General features: G+C 43.5%; 1 protein-coding gene across 2 annotated transcripts in view; it reads left to right on the forward strand.

Annotated features, from left to right (window-relative positions):
• The window catches only part of TLL1 (tolloid like 1), a 416,213-nt gene that overhangs the window by 97,964 nt on the left and 299,244 nt on the right, over window positions 1–19,005 (forward strand). The gene's annotated exons all lie outside the window — the stretch shown is intronic.

Below are 19,005 nucleotides of genomic sequence, written 5' to 3' on the forward strand. Positions count from 1 at the left end.
TCAAACTCAGTACTCAGCCTTGGTAGACTTCATTTCATTTCATTAATTTAATACTCCTTGATGGTTTAATAGCTCCTTCTTTGGGTTGCTCATCAGCTGCCACTGGGTAGACTTTAATTACTCCTTGGTGGTTTAACAGTACCTCCAATGTTCCATTTCTCCTGGGTCTATTCCATTCAGTAAACCTGTTAGCATCAGTAGTTCTGTCCTTGTATGATACTGCCACCCACAATAAGGTAAGTAGCTTCATGCTTAGCTGTGCCTGCTTGCACTCATCTCTGCTGCACTCATGCTTATGCCCAGCAACATTAAATGCAAGATGTGTCCACCATACCATCAAACCATACACACTGCATTCAGCATATCCCATACATGTCAATTCATAAAAACAGCATCCTTTCAACTATGCAATCTGAAGGGTTCCCAGGAACCCAATTAAAATGAGAGTGCTTCACAACCTTAACAGAGGTTTGAAGCACATATAACTAGCAGAACTGAAACACCCACAAAAATGCTCATGCCCTTTAAAGGGGTATAGAAAGTGCTATATAAATACCAAATACACTACAACATGCTATTCATTTTAATGTGACGCTATAGTGTTCATGTAAGCAGTTTATTTCATACATTCATAATATTACAGTTTAGATATATCCAACTTCTTTCAGTGTAACTGTTGGGACAGGAACGTCCCGTGGATGGTAAAAGGCCTGTACCCGTGTCCTGAGTGCCCGATTGCATATGAAACTAGTATTCCTGCCTTCTCTTTTGGAATGATGTCACACTTATCTAGAGTATGCACTGAGGCCACAGCTTGGCCCTTTAAAATGTCAGGCCCAGAACATGTTCTGTGACCTGAAGGGTGTCCTCATTAGGGGTGGGTGGAATATTTTGTTTAGGCCATGGAATTGGGGAAATTTTGGTGACTCCACATTACACTTTTAACATGGAATTCCGACATAATTCCTGCAATTGCCGCATGCGAAATTGTTTCTGGCGTGGCTCCTTAAAGGTAAGTTGGCAAGTGAGAGTTGGCGTCCCCTAATGCATTTTCCCATTGCTAGGAATACATACGGCAAGATTTTTCTAACTCAGATATTCGCGACTGTTCATGGTCAGAAGTCTGCCCCTTGAGTAGAGAATCTACTTGAGTGTCAGCAAAATCAACTCGAGTTGCTGCGTCCTCTAGCGCTCTGGGTGGTGGAACGCACTACCTGCGCTAAGCGGAATTTCGCAGAGGTTTTATGTAACTCCACAGCAGTCCGCGAATCAAATTCTGCCCAACTCTAGGGCTCATAATGGGCCTTGGACTGTTGTCCATTCTTTTAGTGTATCAGTCTTGTTTTTATAGCATGGTGTATTTTATCTGTACTTTTATGGTATTTTTTCATACCAAATAAAGTATTATGATTGATTGATTGATAGTGTATCAGACAAAATGGTGATGGCAGCATACTGTGTTTTGTAACCAGGTACAATGGAATCAGTAGTATGACCAGGCTTTTTAATATGTGTTAAGGAAAAGGGAGCCTACTGGCCCCTCTTATGTAACAGACAGAACTCATCCTCCAGTGTGCCTTTGTTTTGGATACTACTGCTTGCAGCCAGTCTCATTAGTTCCCAGTATGAGAGCTATCAACCTGCACAAGGCTGTGTCTAAAGAACAGCCAGAAAGAGAACATCCCTAAAAAGTTTTTTAAGACTTACATAGTGAATTCACATTGAAATGTTTATGAAAGTGGCATACAAACCATCCCACTTTATTTCAGTTCCAATTTATTTATGACCAAGAAATGGATTCCTCCACAGAGTACTCAGACACTGTGTCACCAGGACCGGTGTTTGCAGTCTAGCCAGGTGAGTGGCATCACCTGAAGTCTGCACTTTCTGCTGGAGGAGCTGATAGTGTGCCTAGTGCTTTAGTGCTTAGAACTGGAGAGGTGTTCCGCAGCACCCAGAGCGGCTGACTCCAGAGCGCGGGGCTGACGGTTCGATCCCAGCGCCAGTAGCATCTCAGCTCAGACTCATGTGACGGTTCAATAGCTCACTTAATCTCCCCCAAAGGCACCCAGCGCCTTGATACCTCTAGGGGTGATATGTTTGCGCTTTACAAATTTACACTCATAACATAGAAGGCTGCCTGTCTGCTGAGAAAGGTAAATAGTGGGCCTGGCCCTGCTGGAAGAGAAACTGTCCATGAGGAAAATACCAGCATATTTCCAGCATTAGGATTGCCAAGAGAAAGCTGACAGCCTTAGAGAGCAAAGTCAGGAGTCACCATGCTGTGAGTTAGGTCTCCTGGTCTCTATGAACAGTGTGACCAATACTTTCTGAAGACGTTTGCAGCATGATTAAGGCTGACAAGCACTGCAGTAAGACTTTGCAATTACAAGTACCACTGAGTTACCTGGCAGCCTGTGGCTAGGAGAACTGGTGTTATTGCTGCTTATATCAGAAAAGTGGACCCATGTTGCCACTTATGTGGGACCCCGATTCAGCCTGGCAAGCTGCAACTGGCAAAGGCACATCGCCTCTGATGAATCTGCCCAGAAGCCACAACTGTCATGCCTGGGTATTCGATAGCACTCAGCTCATTGGGCCCTAACTGCTGAAGATGTCATGCCACTGCACAGGACCTGCCATGCTGTCTCCATCCAGCTATTCATTTTCAAAAGGAAGTTCGCCATTGAGACACCACAGTGAAAAGCTGCCACTTTAAAGACCTGGGACAAGAGGTGTGCCCTCTACCTTACTACATCTGCAACAAACATTAATTAGGCAAAGTAGGGCTTAGCCGTCGAAAAGAATAAGGGACATACTGGCACATGCATCAAGTTAGGATTTTGCGAGTCCTTAATTGCGAATATTAAGGATTCGCAATTAAGGACTCGCAAAATCCTATGCATGTAGGAATCGCTATAATAATATCGATTCCTACACATTCCTTATTTGCGACTCGCAAATTGCGAGTCGCAAATAAGGAATAGCTTCCCATTCATTCCTATGGGCCTACTGGCCCATAGGAATGTATGGGAAATTGCAAGCGCAATTTGCGAGTACCAATAGGTACTCGCAAATTGCACATGCAATTTCAGGGTGCAAGGGTGTCAAAAGGAACAGCCTGTTGCACCCCTGGAATTGACCTGTGCACATATGTTGCGCACACAGATGCCCTAAGGGCATCTGTGTGCGCAACATGAAACTTTGAAAAATGCACAAAAGTGCTTTTTTAAAAGGTTTTGCAAATTACCATGAAGTTCAACTTCATGGTAATTTGCGCAACCTATTAGTGAAATCGCTAATTTCTTTACTTTAATGGATTGCATTTAAGGAATCTCAATTTTGGATTCTTTAAATGCAATCTCAATTTAAGTAATCGCAATTTAGAGATTACTTAAATTGCGATTTTTGCATTTGGGATGATGCATCCCAAATGCAAAAATACCGGTCGCAAAGGGCAGATTCTGAGAATATGCCCGTTTGCGACCGATTTTTCATTTGATGCATTTGCCTGTAAATGCATGCTGAGGAATCTGGCAGGAGGGTTTAAGACTTTCTTATGAGGGAATACCTTGGGTGAGAAAGGATGAATTGATTTGAATATGTAACCAGTGGGTTAAACATAAGTAATATGCATCCGTGTCTAGTTAATGCCGGTGCATGCATCATCAAAGGCAACAGTAAACATTGGAGATCTCATAGAACACGGAAAGGGTACAGAGAGGGGCTATAGCATCTGACTGAAGATCATAACTGAGATTACAACCCTTTAATTGTGACTCCTATTGAATTGTGTAGTGAGATTAAAATACAAAAATAAGAATTGAACAAGTGCTATGCTTTTAGTGAAAGAAAATGGTGTGGAGTGAGTCACTCTGTAAAAGCCATCAGTTTCAAATTTTGATACTCATGTCCTAAATGGGAGTAGGTGTCAAAGTGGGGGCGGCGGTAGGGAAGAGAGGGTCCAAATAACTTCAGCCCCTTCCCATAATTTCTAATAAACGATCACATTGCATATGCTTTTACTCTTTTCGGGAGGCCTGGATACCAAACGAATTTTGGCTATCATGTATATGGTTGAAGTTTTAGAGCTGTAACTGAACATAACTGCAATGTTTGACTTGTTAAATATGTTTAGTCAAATATTTGCTAGAAAATATGTCTGTCATCCTTGGGAGGGACTGATGATTATATTTGACATGGGGGTTGGAGGGAACAGAGGCACAGCATAGAGAAGTTTGAAAAACATTGCCTTACAGACTGTTTTTTAGTATTTACAAAAAGTCTTGCTTTAATCAAAGTTCTTTAGGGGATTTCACTTATCTTTCAATATCAGCTTTGTCAATAGGTATTCTGCTATATCATAATATTAATACAATATTCTTCAGACCATTGATATAGAGAAAGACAAAAAACAGATTGCCTGATAATGGGTGTTGTTGTTTCTTCTTTGTTTGGAAGTCATTTGAGTGAATATATTGCAAACACATCATAACTCCTAAACTTGTTTTTAGCTATAGTAATATCACACAAGAAAGTTGTCATATCCAATGTATTTTCCATCCTCACGGAGTTCGGAGTAAAGAGGGTGTGTTTGGATCTCACTCATTGTTATATAATTATTGTGATTGGCCAAGTACATAATACAATAGAGAAATGGCAGTTTATTGCGAAATTCTATGTATATCCTAAGATTAGCACTCGACTTGTAGAGCTACCTATCATACTCTGTTTTTAATCTCTAACATCTGGCTTACAGCCCTGTGTTTATATTCGTTTTTGAATGGCCCCGTCTCAAAGAATGATCATGTTTTAAGATGATGGATTATGTTCTTCAGAAATATCCTCATTTTAATGTTGCTTTAGATATCTACAAGAAAGGGGCATTTTCTAAAACAAATTTAGATATCAATTATAAATGAGGCATTTTAATATTGTCTTTTCATTGGAACTTCCTTTGTACTATAGTTTGATTAATTTATGTTCTCTAATAATCTAAGAGTGATCGAGTAATTAGGATTCTAAACTATTTGGGGTAAGAAGACTAATCATAAAACGATTTTTGATTGTCTCCTTTGCAACATGTGTAATTGTAATATTGTCTTTTTGATTTAGTGAATCCCACCTGTTCTTAGAAATTACTGAATTAAATCTGTGATCAGATTAGTCAGTGACTTTAATCAATTGTCTAAGTGTAGAACAAGCATTCCATAGTGGAGATAAATTACAACATATGCCTGCCTCATAGGACAGCTACTCATTTGACAGAAGAAGGATGACACTCAACTTACCTTGAGAGTGCATTAAACAATGACCTTTTTAGAGTAAAAGTATTATTTCAAGACTTTAATTTATGGAGAATTGGTGAGTAATTCAAAACGGTATAATGTAAAATCATAATGTTTAGGCTTTTGAATTGAAACTAATGGTTGTGATTTACTAAACTTAAGGCGGTGTATTGAAAAACAGTGCTATTGAGTGTCTTTCTTAGAATGTTCCACACAGTGGGTTTTCCAAGTTTAATTAGAGCATCACTCTGGAGGTTGGACTTCAGCACAAAACATGTATGGCTTCAACATGACAATCAGAGTGCTGAAGCTTGCTTTTTATGTCAGATAGGAAAGGTTTAGCAGATATTTTCTCTGCTGAAACCATCAAAGTTGGTGATGCTAGAAGGCAGTGTAATGTTCCATTTCAAAGTCTTACACAAAGTCAAACGTTAAGCCTATTGCATTTAATTTCCCCCCAAAACTAGCTTTGTTGAATTAACATAGATGTGCATGACGCAGTAAAAATGTTCTGAAGTTATGTGGCTTACGGAGAAAACCGTCTCAACCATTTTTTAAAACCAAGCTTGCATCAAGCATGTTCAATTGAGTGTTGGTCATGTGTAAATATATAATTTTAGAAAATTTTACAATAGTGTCCTACAGATTGTCTGCAGTCAGATCAGATCAGATTATACTTTATTTTGCTGGCAAAAACAGCCCTAATAGCACAATACTGACATTCATACGTCATTAAAATATTTGACAGGGCATCATCTGTGCACATAATTAAAAACAGCAAATAGTTAATTACATGATAAAAACAGGCGATACTAAAACATTAAATAGATTAAAAAAAAGTCTATAGCCAAATAGTCAGGGTTAGAAAATCATTATGTAGGGGTCAGCACCCAGGGCCGACCCATCAGAAAATGCCATTGTATTAGCATTTGGACTGGTGTAAGTTGGGGCATCTGTGAGTTAAAATACCATTTGTGTTCTTTTGGCAATAGCGCACTTTATAAATGATCAAATGCTGCAACCGTATGTGGGGGAATTTAGTCATTGCAGGTACACAAGGCATCAGTACACCTTCTGATGGCACACTCTAATGTAACTATAAATCTTTTGGAGTATGCTAGTTAATACTTGCAAAAGAAAGTGAAATGGAGCAACATATGGGGTGATGACTCATCACAAGGGCAGAGTAGTACTTTGCTGGAAACAAATTGACCTGGGGAAAACCCAAATGCCACTTCACAAGGCTGAATCTAAATCTGGTTAAAAAGACTCTATCCGAGGTCGCTTCACCTATGACAGATACAGCTCCATATTAGGCGTGGTTTGTAGGTTCACGTACACCCTTACAGAGATCTTAGTGAGCTCGCCTTCCTCTCTAAGCCACCTGTTCCTAATTTGGACCGATTTCTGGCCCAGGTTAAGTCAGCATTGGACAAAGCAGTGGGGGCAAAAAAGAGTTCGGTCTCCCCAGGTTAGACATTTCATTCTTAATATATTGCAACCAGGATATGCCCAAACCTTTGTCACAAGCAAGACAGTCGATGATCACCTTCCTATTAAGACCTGCTTGCGGGTTCGCCCAGACAGCACATCATAGTGCCAAAGGGTTTGATGCAATCTTCTACATACTCAACCCTGAGCCCTGGTGAACAATATAGCTGGCACAAGCTGGAGTGACTCCTAAAAGGTGCTACAACACACTGTTCTCTTCTTTCTTCAAGGCGGTGGTATTGGAGTATTCCCAGATGCCAGCACCATAGTTGAGGATGAGGAAGCATTTTTTCCTAAAGACCTCCAACAGGGGGGCTATGGGCCTTCTACCAATGCGCGAAGCTCAGATGCAAAGGTAAACGGCTGCACTAGCAAACCTTTGGGAGACCTTATGCTTACAAGGTCCCCAGTTACCCCCATCATTGAAGACCACACCCAGGTACAAAAAATCCTGTGTAGAGGCGACAGGTTGACCTTGGAGGAATACGCTCTTCGTCTTCAAAGATTTGGGCCACAGGACATGGTGCAGTATTTGGAATGTTTCATGACAAGACCCAGAGACCGATTTAAGCTGTCAGACTCCTGAAATAAGATGTATAAACTTGTTTGTGTTCTCCCAAATAAGACGTTGTCGTCCGCTTAAAGTAACTCAGGGACTTTTTTCTTGCCCACTTGGGTGACATTTGCAGCGCAGTCCAAGATTGCAGCCTCAAGACCATTGATGTACAATAAGAATAGAATTGGGGCCAAAACACCGCCCAGGGGTACACCCTTCCCCAGCTGAATGCTGGAGCAGCTCCAGGAAGACCACCAAACTCGAAGACAGACTGCCCGTAGGATTACAAGCTTAATCCTGGTGGGTGTTGTGTGCTTTGGCAGTCCCACGACGGTGCCTTTTTAAGGCTCAAAGGAGAGCCGTAGAAAGGCATGGGGAGAAATGTACCATGTTGTGCATTTCTTCCCGTGCAGGAACTGGGGGGCACAATATGTGCCGCCCTGCATGCACCCCCATGCAGAGGCAACAGTGGGGAGTTGCCTCACCGCCACCCTTTCCATGGCAGTTTCACCACCGTGGATAGGGTCACGGTGAGGCAACTCATAATATTGTCGTTGGTGCCCCAGCTGCACTGCCAGCATATTGCAGCCTCTGACCGCTGTGCTACCGCCACGGGATCAGGATACCCGGTGGTTGCAGCGATCCTGGTGGGGGGGGGTTCCAATTGCCAAACTTGTAATATGGCAGGTGGCCCGCCAGTCTGTCGGTCCACGGACCACCACCTCGACTACGGTGGTCCAATGGACCGCTGTAATCGTAGTCAGGCCCTAAAACTTACTGTTTCATAGAAAACCTTTTCTTCACCTCACATTTCTCCCATTTGGAAAAAAACACTGTTTTTCAGTTATAAATATGGCACAGTGTCTACTGGCCACTGGGGGCAAAGTGCCTGCCGCTTGTAAATGGGACTTTGCAATGGGAAAAAGTAAAAGGAAGAGTTAATCATTAAGGTAACTTTTCATTTTAATTTTCTTCCATTTAAAAGCAATCAGAAACATCATTTTGTTCTTGTGCACCACTATTGAGTCGACAAGGGCATTTATTTAAGAGTTAAATACTTCAGTTCTTCACCTCTGTGCCCCAGCCTGGTCTATACATCGGACTGAGCACTGCTCATTATCAGGCTCTGCTATCTGTACCCTGGTGATAATAATGTAAGGTGAACACAGCTTTCCCTTAAATTTGAAAGAAAAATGTGCACCTATGCTTATTTAAAACGGAACTCAAGGCGGCGAGCTACTCTGACGGTGTCTAGGAGCTACCGATAGCTCACAATTGACTAGTTTGAGAAACCTACACTAGACAGATCCATGAAGGCTAGGCAAAAGGAGCCCTACCTCGCTATGCTATACTTGCTAATGTTTGCATTGCTTCAACGTGCCCAGTCCCTTCCAGAAGCCATATTGCACCTCTGACAGCCTGTACTCTCCCTGACACAAATCAGCAGGCACTCCAGCACAGCCCTCCATGCAAATCTAACTGCAGAGTCCAGCAGGGAAATTGGACGATAGCAACTTGGGGACTGCGGGTCGCCCTTTTTAGCAAGCATTTGCAATGGAATAGGTCTCGCATTTATGAGAGTTTGAGCTATTCGTTGCTTATGAGAACCAAGGCTGGCAGTAACTGCCCCTCTTTTACTGCCAGCTTTGCTTCTCATAAGCAACGACTATAAGTACAAAGTGCACGTTTAGGCACTGCTTGTAGGTTTTCAGAACACATAAATGAAAGACATTATCATTGGAAAAATGTAACCCCGATGTGTGAACTGCAAAGCAGGCTAGAGAGGAGCCAGCAGAAGAGGCACAGAGAGGAGTGACGCTGTAGAAGCTGACATCCTGGTTGGCAGGCGGTGGATATAAGGGAGGGGAAAGCACTGTCGGGGGATAAGGGGATTCCCCCCAGGAAGATGGGGGCACCCAAAACTGTGTTGAAAAAGGGTGAAAGGAAGGACCTCGGGAGACAGGGATGAGCCACAGCAGACATCAGTGCTCCTGTGAATTATTTTAGGGGAGCCCCGATAACAGGAGGGTTGGAAGACAGAGGCACCGCAGCTAACTCAATTAGACAGGACCTGATGGTGTGTGGGTCACAGAGTCAGCCTAGTGTGCTACAGAGGCACCCCAATTGTTTAAGATGGCAAAACAAAATGCTGAGCTGGGTGAGCTGCGCACAAGACGCGCGGCCACCATTATTTAAGATGTAAAAAAAAAACGAGTTGGGTGAGCTGCGCACAACAAGACACGCGGCTGCCATTATCAAAGATGTAAAAAAAACTGAGGTGGACGTGCCGCGCACACAAAACATGCAGCTGCCATTATTTAAGATGTACAAAAAAAACCAGAGTTGGGCGAGCTGCGCACAGCAATACGCATGGCTGCAATTATTTAAGATGTACAAAACAACAACGCAGCAACTCTTAAAGTCGCGTAATATGAAAGGGCACATGAACATTAAAAGTTGCACAAAGTTTACTACTGAGTGTGGTATCAGGTAATTGAATATGTAGTCATGTAATTCTGACAGCCAGAGATGTTTCCGGGAGAGAACAACGACAAAGGCGGAATAGAAGCAGACCCAAAACCCAGGAGACTTCAACCAAATCTCATTGAAGGGGCGCAGTGTCTGCTTCCGCCATCCACCCACAAGTGCACTATAATTCTGCCTGTAGTGCACTAAGCACATGGAAAGGGACCGTGTGCTTAATGGTGCTGTGAGAAAAGCTGTTTTTGGTGAGCCACGTAGAAGAAAACGAAAGCGTTGCCGCAATTTTAAATATTAAACGCGGTGCACACAAGGAAGACATGGCTGGTACTACAAAAGTGAAAGCGCGGCATGGTGCGCTGATAACAATTAATAAAAAAAATTGTCAAAGTTGCTTGCACAACAAAAGCGCCTAGTTGGCAGATAAATCAACACACACATATAAAGCACAGAAAATATTTCCATTCACATGAAGCGGAAAGAGTTTTTAAAAAAAAACATACATTTACCTCTGCAGCATGTTAATCCAATTTGAACACAAAGAAATCTGAACGAAAGAACGATTAAAAAAAAAAGCATTCTCCTTTGCAGCGTTACATATACTTAAAACAAGAAGGGGTTGCAGGAAAGAGACAGCATGCCATGCCTGCTACAGCAATATTGAAAAAGACAATAACTCACAAAATAGTGCCCCCTAACAGTAAATTAAACATAGTGAGTAACAACAAATGTAAAAGGGCCAGTCCTCATGGGAGGTAACAACAGAAGAGAGGGAGGTACTAAGGAGGGAATAATACGCCCATCAACAAATCAAAAGCCAACATATACAAAGGACAGTGACAGTTACCAATTAAAAAGATTGGGGGAGCATGGGCGGAGCTTAAAGTCCATAACTGAATACATGAAGAGACAGAGCAAGCGCTGCCTAGGCAAGACCTACAAATGGGTATTATAATTGCAGTATGCCGTGAGTCAAGGAGCCCGGAGCTGATGCAGGCATTACAAGAGTGGCATAATAATGGTGCCCAGAATTCCGGGACCGACTTTTACGAGTTATTGAGACCCCATTAGATCATTGAGCCTTATTTGGTGAGGATTTGCCTCCAAAATCTTTTTCAGGGTAAATTGCAGTGTTATTGGGAACACCACCACTGAATTCGAGTTTTCTGGGGACATGCCAGAGTTTTATAGGACACTAAAAGGGTTCAGCCATGCCTCTGGGCTAATAGTAGTACTGACTGAATTATCACTAGATCCCAGGGTGCCAATATCCTTAACCACCTTCCAGAAGGTCCTGGAGTCCTTTTGTCTGCAAGATTGAACCAACCTCCCTCAGTACTTCAATTGAATCTCCTTATACCTACTATGCAGAGCACCTTTATACTTGGCTCGAAGCTCCTGGCTCTTCAGGCTATCTCTGGGTTATTCCTTCAAAGCCCTGTGCAGGTTCGCAGATGCCTGTCTGTAAGAGGAATTTAGCCCCTGGGGTGACAGGTCTAGTTGGCTTCATGAGGAGGTTACAAATAGCTAGCCCCAATTGGGCAAAACAATTGGCCTCAGCCCACAGATCATCCAAGGAGGTCAAGCACTTGGTTGGCACACAAATATTTCATCAGGCCCCCAAGTCAGCATTCCTACACACCAAACGGAGACCCTGAGACTTAACTGTTAAGTCAAACATGGGGATACATGGCCCTACATTCCCCCTTGTGGATACTTAAACCCAACCACAAGGGGTTATGGTCACAGTTCTGTTACAAAGGTGCCACCCCATTGGACCCTCCCTATTAGTGCTCTATACACAAAAATATAGTCAATGATTGACCCATATTCCCTCGTAACGTAGGTGGCATTAGTAGAATAGGCGGAATCCACGGCATCACAGGCATTAATAAGATTGAACACATTAACCATGGTTAAAAGAGCCTTGACTTTCTGGTCCCGCTGCTGGGATACATCTCCTGTGCAAACTTTTATCCAGGATGGCTAACTCATTAACCTGTGGGGTATAAACAAGTTTAATGTTAAAATGACTGTCAACCACAATTTGAAACCCTGTCTGTATTGTAATAGAAAATTAGACAGTACGTTAATATTGGTGCACACATCTTTACCAAAGTGCTCAATATAAAACTTAATAAAAACAATATGTACGCCTTTGGACCAAATCAAGAAGAATGCTTGAACTACAGAACTCCGAGTGCATATCATGCAAATTCTGCACTTCAGGGTAACTTGGAAGTAGGTCATCAGTCCTCCCTTGGCTCTGCCAAAAGAGGAAGAAGTTGCCAGGACCATCTAAGCAACAACCCCATCCAAGCTTACAACTTCCGTAACCCAGGTCTCTTGTAGAAATATCAATTATTTCTATCTGGTAGGTAGTGTCCACATGGCTAACTGGGATAGCACTGCCATTTTCAAAAGGGGGGAAAGTGGGGTGGAATGGGCTTGCGCTGGGCCTTCTACCAGAACAGTACCACCATTTTCAGGAGCACTTCAGTGCTGAAGACTTTCAAGACCTTCTTCCATGCTATGTCCTTTGGGGTATCTGACCGGGCCATGGTCATCCTCTTGTAGAACACCCAGTCTTGCCCAGGCTCCCCAGAGGTCCAAATTGATTCTGAACCTGGCTGTTATAGGAATATGGTTCAGCTTGCTTTGCACCCTGTACACCCTTTGAGTGGACTGGATTGAGTGGGTGGGTTAATGACCAATGGCCTGTAGAAGTAGCCAAGGGGTTAGTTAGATCTTTACTTTGTTGACCTTGTGCTGACCTTGGGGAAAGGCCCCAATCAGATTCCCTGCTACTATCGGGGTTCGGAAAGAAACAATGACACAGTCACCCGAGAATTCCTAATGCAGCTTCCCCACCCAGCCACCCTTCTTGCCTTGAGCACTTCATTGAATAGATTGTCTCTGCACCAGATGTTGTCATGGATCCAGTGGATAGATTTATAAATTAGATCCTCAGTTGATGGGTTGTCACATCTACACGCACAATGACATAGGGGTAAGCAGTAAGTGGGAGGTTGCACCTACAAGTAGCGCTGGCAACCTAACCCGGATTGGTACTAGTTGTGAGAGTGTTATTGCAAGCAGGAAAGGGCCCCTCCTTCCTGCACACCTGAATCTGGTGAGCTGATGTTGCATGAGGTGTAGTTGCCTCACCTTTGCTTATGCTTTCGCCAGAGCCTAGCATCTTGGTTGAACTCCCAGCCTCAAGGGAGAGACTATCTTGCTCCTCGCTGGGCATAGAGTTACTAACATTCGTACGGGCCGGTCAGTTGCTCACAGGGTCCAGCTTTTGGGTGAGACTAGTTAATTCCCCCTCAATGGACTCCAGCCGGTCAAACAGTACCTTCAATATGACATCCAGAATCACTTCAACCATTTTACCCAGATAGTCCAACTTGCCCCCGGCACTGTTCATGAATGGACCACCACTGATTGCAGACTCTTTCCCCGTAGATCCCGAGTGGGATCTGGAATTGCTTGATTTCCAGATGTTGCCTCTTTTATGTTTAGTGCTCTTGGATTTGCTGGCTTAGGGGGAGCCTTGCTTGGGTAAAGGGCACTTAGGTGGGGACAATGCTTCAAGCACTTGGCCCTGTTCTTGTTACTGGGTCCTCTGAGTATTATTGGCCACAGGAGCAGCCTCTTCGGGCTGATTTACGGGGGCAAAATGAGGTTCGGGTATGGCATCAGCATCAACGATGGAGGCAGTGGGGGCAAGGGAGAGCCTTCTTTCTACATTTGAGATTTCTTTATTAACTACCCCCACTACCTATTTGAGGTAGCCATCAAAAGTGCTGTCCTTTATTTTAGCCGATGACCCCCCCCCCCATACTGAGATCTAGTTTCCGCTGGGACATCTTTCCAGGCCTCCTTCAGGGCACAAGATTGCACACTGTTAAGCGGATTAGTCAGCGGGTGTGCACACAATGCAGAGAGGGCTGGGAGATGAAAATAACTAAATTCCACTGTACCTTGATCCACTGGCCGAAAGAGGTGGCCCAGCCCATCCTTGCATAACCGCAGACAGGCACAGCCCTTCCTAAGCCCAGGCCAAAGGCGTGCAAAGCCCGCCTTTGGCCTGGGCTTAGCACGGGATGTGCCCGGGTGCATCCCGCGCTGCAGGAATGCAGAAGTGCCTAAGAGCGTGGTGTCAGGTGTTGTAGGCGGCGCCTCCTGGTGCAGTGCTTCCTGCAACCAAAAGTCCGTATCCCTGGTGGCCCACAACTCAAGAGCATCCCCGATTGTCTGCAGTCTACATTGATCATGCCTGTCTCAGAAAAGAACATTAGAGTTTCTGGCTTGTCGTAACAGTCTCTTATGTTTTGTAATGACTATGTAATATATATAGGTATCAAAATGGTGATATACAGAGAAGGTTGAGCCTATGTTGTTGATATCTGCTCTTTACCACTTTATATCCATGTGAGGGTGTACAGTAAAGGAATAATAGAAATCAGTTTCATCCCGAGCAAGACAGAAAATTCATAACCAGTAATACCATTAAGATTCTGGGTGGTATCTTTTTACATAGAATTCCGTCCCATTTGCCATGCCCTTTCCCTTATATCTTAGACCAGGTAAGACAATCTCAGATTGGGTCCCACATGGCCACTGTAGTGCATCTGTCACTATCCTAATAGCTGCCCTTTTCTATAACTATTCACAAAGTGTACAGAATGTTTTGACTCCAAACCCAATAGCTTGAGAGAACAGTCCATTGCACAAGCCTCAATGTCATATGGGCCCATTTGTTGATAAACCCCACTAAAAAAAGTTTATTTAACCTCAAGGCACGGGCACAAGGACTTTTCAATGCCATCAATGTACACCAAGCTCTCCAGGGTCCCCAAAATTTCACAAGCTTCCGAGGGCATCCACTGCTCACATACATTTTTCTCTCGTCCTCCATACAGACCGACAACAATATTGCATCCACAATATAGAGGCAGAGTGCTAGATGCCCGCTAGCAATGACCTGAATGCGCCCGACTTAGAGCCAGGGCCAGAAGAATCCATGGCCTGAACCACATCATACGTTCTTTCCAGGGGTTGACTGTCAAAATACTGACCTACAAAGATATCCAATCGAGAATATCGACCACTACTTTATCGTCAGGATAAATGTAAATATGGAAGTATATATTTACTATTGTAAACTAGTCAGTACTGTGGATGTGATGTTGCTGTAGGTCAATATGTCAACGGAAATATAGAGCTCTTTTCTCCCACCACAGTGCCAAACGTTCCTGACAATGCTACTGGTCAATAGAGCCAGAGGAAGGTGCCTTAGTTTCCCAGAACTATTAATAAACATGGAGTAGTAAAGATTTCCTCTGAGCTTAGGAACTAGCTGGGTGTTGGAACTACTATAGTGTTGTCACCATGTGCTACCCAGGAAGGTTTCTGAAAGCACCTCTTGTGATTCTTCTACAAATAACTTGTTTTTTGTAGTACTACATACCACACTTGTGCTGTTTCCAAGAGTATATGTAAACTATTACCCAGTTTTCCGTACTCAATTTACTGACTTCAGAAGGATGGAAGGCTCTGACTTCCTTCCCAGAATTTGAATCCATGACTTCCAGTTTGTTCCTCTGTCCTCATGGCTTCTTGTGACTTACTGCCTCTTAAGTTCAGCTTGGCTTCCAGCAGGATAGGACATCTCTTGTAGGACCTACCCCAATAGTTGACTTTGGTGAGGATAGTTGATGCGGCATTCCATACTTGTGCCGATCTTGTGGCCTGAGAACTGGACTCATATCTCCAAACACTACCATACCAACTCTTTTTGAAATCTAATCTTTTTTTGAGAAAAAAAGGCCAGAAGTGTTCAGTGGCATAACGCAAAGGGATGGGGCTGCCCTTCAGATTGCGATGAAGCGTCTCTGAGTTACCCATATCTCACAGATATTCATTGGCCTTGGCCTAAATGGGGGCTCCCTGATAGTGTGGGGGTACTCCCTTAAGGCATGGGGACACCCTGCGCCACAGGGACTACAGGAGCCTGTGTTACTCCCCTGGAAGTACTTAAATCTTATACTGTAATGATCCTTTTTGTGAAAACGGTGAAAGTTCGAAAATATGGACACACTTTGGTCGAATAATGTGTCCATGCAACCAGTCTCCATCTTGACAAAGGTAAATCTCTAGCATGAGTGATTCATCTGATACACTGCAGCTAGTGGCTGCTCCAAAGTGTGGCTGATTGCCTTTCACTGCCTTCTTTTGGCTGCCACCGTACTGCTTTCCATCTTGTCATCATGGGTATGCAGCTAATGGAGGTGGAACCTCACCAGGCGCGTGGCTGCCTTGCTCCCACTGTCATAGCCACTACCAGTGCCGGCACACCAGGAGTCTTGCAATGGGTGAAACATAAAAACTGAAGGTTAAATGCAAGCCTACTTTGTCTAAATAATGTTGCTTTTGTAAAATGTATTGTGAATTGTTTCACAAAGTAAAGGTGAAGAAACAAAGAATGATGCATTGTTCCGTTTTATTGGTATCCATGCAGCTTAGATATGTTTTTCTGCAAACATGACCAATAGTTAACGAGAACGCAAGTCAAATTAAAAATTCACTATGTAAAAGAAGTGACCATCATAAAATGAGGGGTCATTGACATCCACTTGACTCGTGTTTGCAATACAGTCACATACACCACACTATAATAAAAAAAACGAAAGTTAGAGTATGCAGCTGGCTTCCCAAGAGCTCTCAGTGTTTTAAACACTAGTCTTTAAAAACTCTTAGCTTTCACATTAACGCGGGCAGAAATGAGCTGCACCTCAAAGATCACAGTTTTGCGACATATGTCTGTAAAGGCTGGGTTTAATGACTCACTGTTTATGGGATGAGTCCAGCGTGGGAAGCCAGAACACGTTCTATGCTGTGGGTGGAATCGGAGTGTTCAATTTTAGCAGCAAGCTACTAACGCTGACAATCAACAGAATCACCTCAGTAATTATGATATTTTTTTAATAAGAGGTGAAAAAGATTGGCTTTTTAATGTATTGGTTGCCATAAACTTGAATTCATTTTGAAGGCTCAAGAGTGGTATACTAAACAGAATTAAGGGCCTGATTCCGATCACTGCAGGCAGGTGATCGTCCGACAATGTGTCGGCGGTCCATCAGCCTTGTGATAGGACTGCCGTGCAGGTGGTCGGAAAGTGCCTTTTTCTGCTGTAGCTGGTTCTGTGACCCAGGAAAAGGACCACAGCACAAGCCTCAGTAGTAAAAGGCACTTATTGCACACATCCATGCACTCTGTGCATGGTTGTGTGGGGCCACTACATGTGCCCCTGAGGCCACTTTTTAGTGGGCCACGGGTGGATGGGGCCATGCTTGGGGCCCCAAAAGTCCCTTTCTGACTGCCTTTCCATGATGGTAGGACCACCATGAAAACGCAGTTGGAAAGGGACATCCTAATCCCTATGGCAGTGCCTGTGCAGGCACTGCCCTAATGGTAGGGCTAGGAATCCGATCGCCGCTCCAACGGGTTCTTTGATCCTGTTGGAGGCAGCGGTCTGTCCCCCAGACTGCTGCGGACCGACCGTCAGCCTCGTAATGTGGCGATCAGACCGATGGCCTGGATGTTTATGGGGCCACTACTGACTGCCTTTCGGTAGCAGTCCCACTGACATCATAATGAGACCTTTAGTGCGGAAACTATACTGAAGAGAAATACAATGATAAATCATTGATGACAAAATCGTGTGATGCTGGGCAATTCACATCACCTCCCTGAAACTGTAAAAATGTGCATTCATACCTCTGCCCGAATGTGTCCTGGGTGTCTGTATAAATGATGACTCTCTCTTCAAGTCTTCCTTCTTTACTGGCTTCAACCAGAGATGTTCCCAGAAAGTTTCTAGGCCAAGACAAAGACTCAACTTTCACTTATCTGAGTGTTCTGCCCTATCTCTCCTGTGTAATGTGAGATGCAGGCCTCTTCTGGCATTAACCACTCCTCTATGTACAATCTAGCCCTGGAATCCAGAATGAGTTTCCTCACCTATTTGATCACAGTGCTCATTTCTATGGTCTTGCACATCCATCTACCTTTTGTTTAATCCCAACCTTAGTTTCTAATCTCGGGTTTGCCACAGCCCTCAGTGCACAAGGTTTTTCTCTCAACTCTCAAGTCAGGTATGCAAAGGTGTCCACCATCTCTTCAATGTGTTAATTTTGCTTTGGATCTTCAGGTGGCTACTGTTAGACCTTACGTCCATGACGTGGTTTCCCCAAACTTATTGCCTTCCATACTCCTGTTTTTGCTGACTTTGTTTTTGCTGGCTCTAGGTCTCTACACACTTTGCCACTGCTAAACAGTGCTAAAGTGCTTGTGGGTTCTCATTTAAACATGGTAACATTGGCTTACACCCAATTGGCACATTTCATTTACCCTGGTACCTAGTATGTGATGCTACATGTACACAGGGCCATACAGTAAATGCTACTAGTGAGCCTGCAGCACTCATTGTGCCACCCACTTAAATTTCCCTAAAAACATGTCTCAGGCCTTCCATTGCAATCTGTGTGTGCCGTTTTAAACTGTCATTTCGACCTGGCAAAATAAACCTTTTGCCAGGCCTAACTCTTCCCTTTTAATGCATATAAGTCACCCTGAGAGTAGACCCTCTACAGCCTGGAGGGCTGAGTGCAGTGCATTTAAAGATTTGGACATGTCCTTTTAACTTTTGCATGTACTAATACTAAAAGCTATATAAAAAGGTTTTCAGTACCGCAAGGTCTACCTCTCCCATAGGATAACACGGGGTTGGCTTATCACATTCAATAAGTGCTAACTTTCCTGTAGGAGCAAGTAGTAATATCAAGTTATGGGGTCTAAAGCATTGTAAATTAAAACCATCTTTAATGGTACAGTCAGATATTAAGTCACAATTCTGAAAATGAGTGTTTTAGAAAGTTGGCATTTTCTTGTCCCGACTTTTTGGTGCCTGCAGCCTGTAGCCTGGGTCACACGACTAGGTGTAGGTGTGACTTTGTCCCAGTCTGGTGCAACCAGATAACCACAGTTGGTGCTTTGTGCTTCCAGACACTATTTTTGCTTAACAAGTTTAAATTGCATATCTCTTGTTCTACTGATTCGATTTTTGTTGTTCTGATCTCAAATAGTTTATTAAATTTCAATCTTTTTTTCTGAATTGCGGTG

Source organism: Triturus cristatus, chromosome 2_2, assembly GCF_964204655.1.
Source record: "Triturus cristatus chromosome 2_2, aTriCri1.1, whole genome shotgun sequence".
Classification (NCBI taxonomy): Eukaryota; Metazoa; Chordata; class Amphibia; order Caudata; family Salamandridae; genus Triturus; species Triturus cristatus.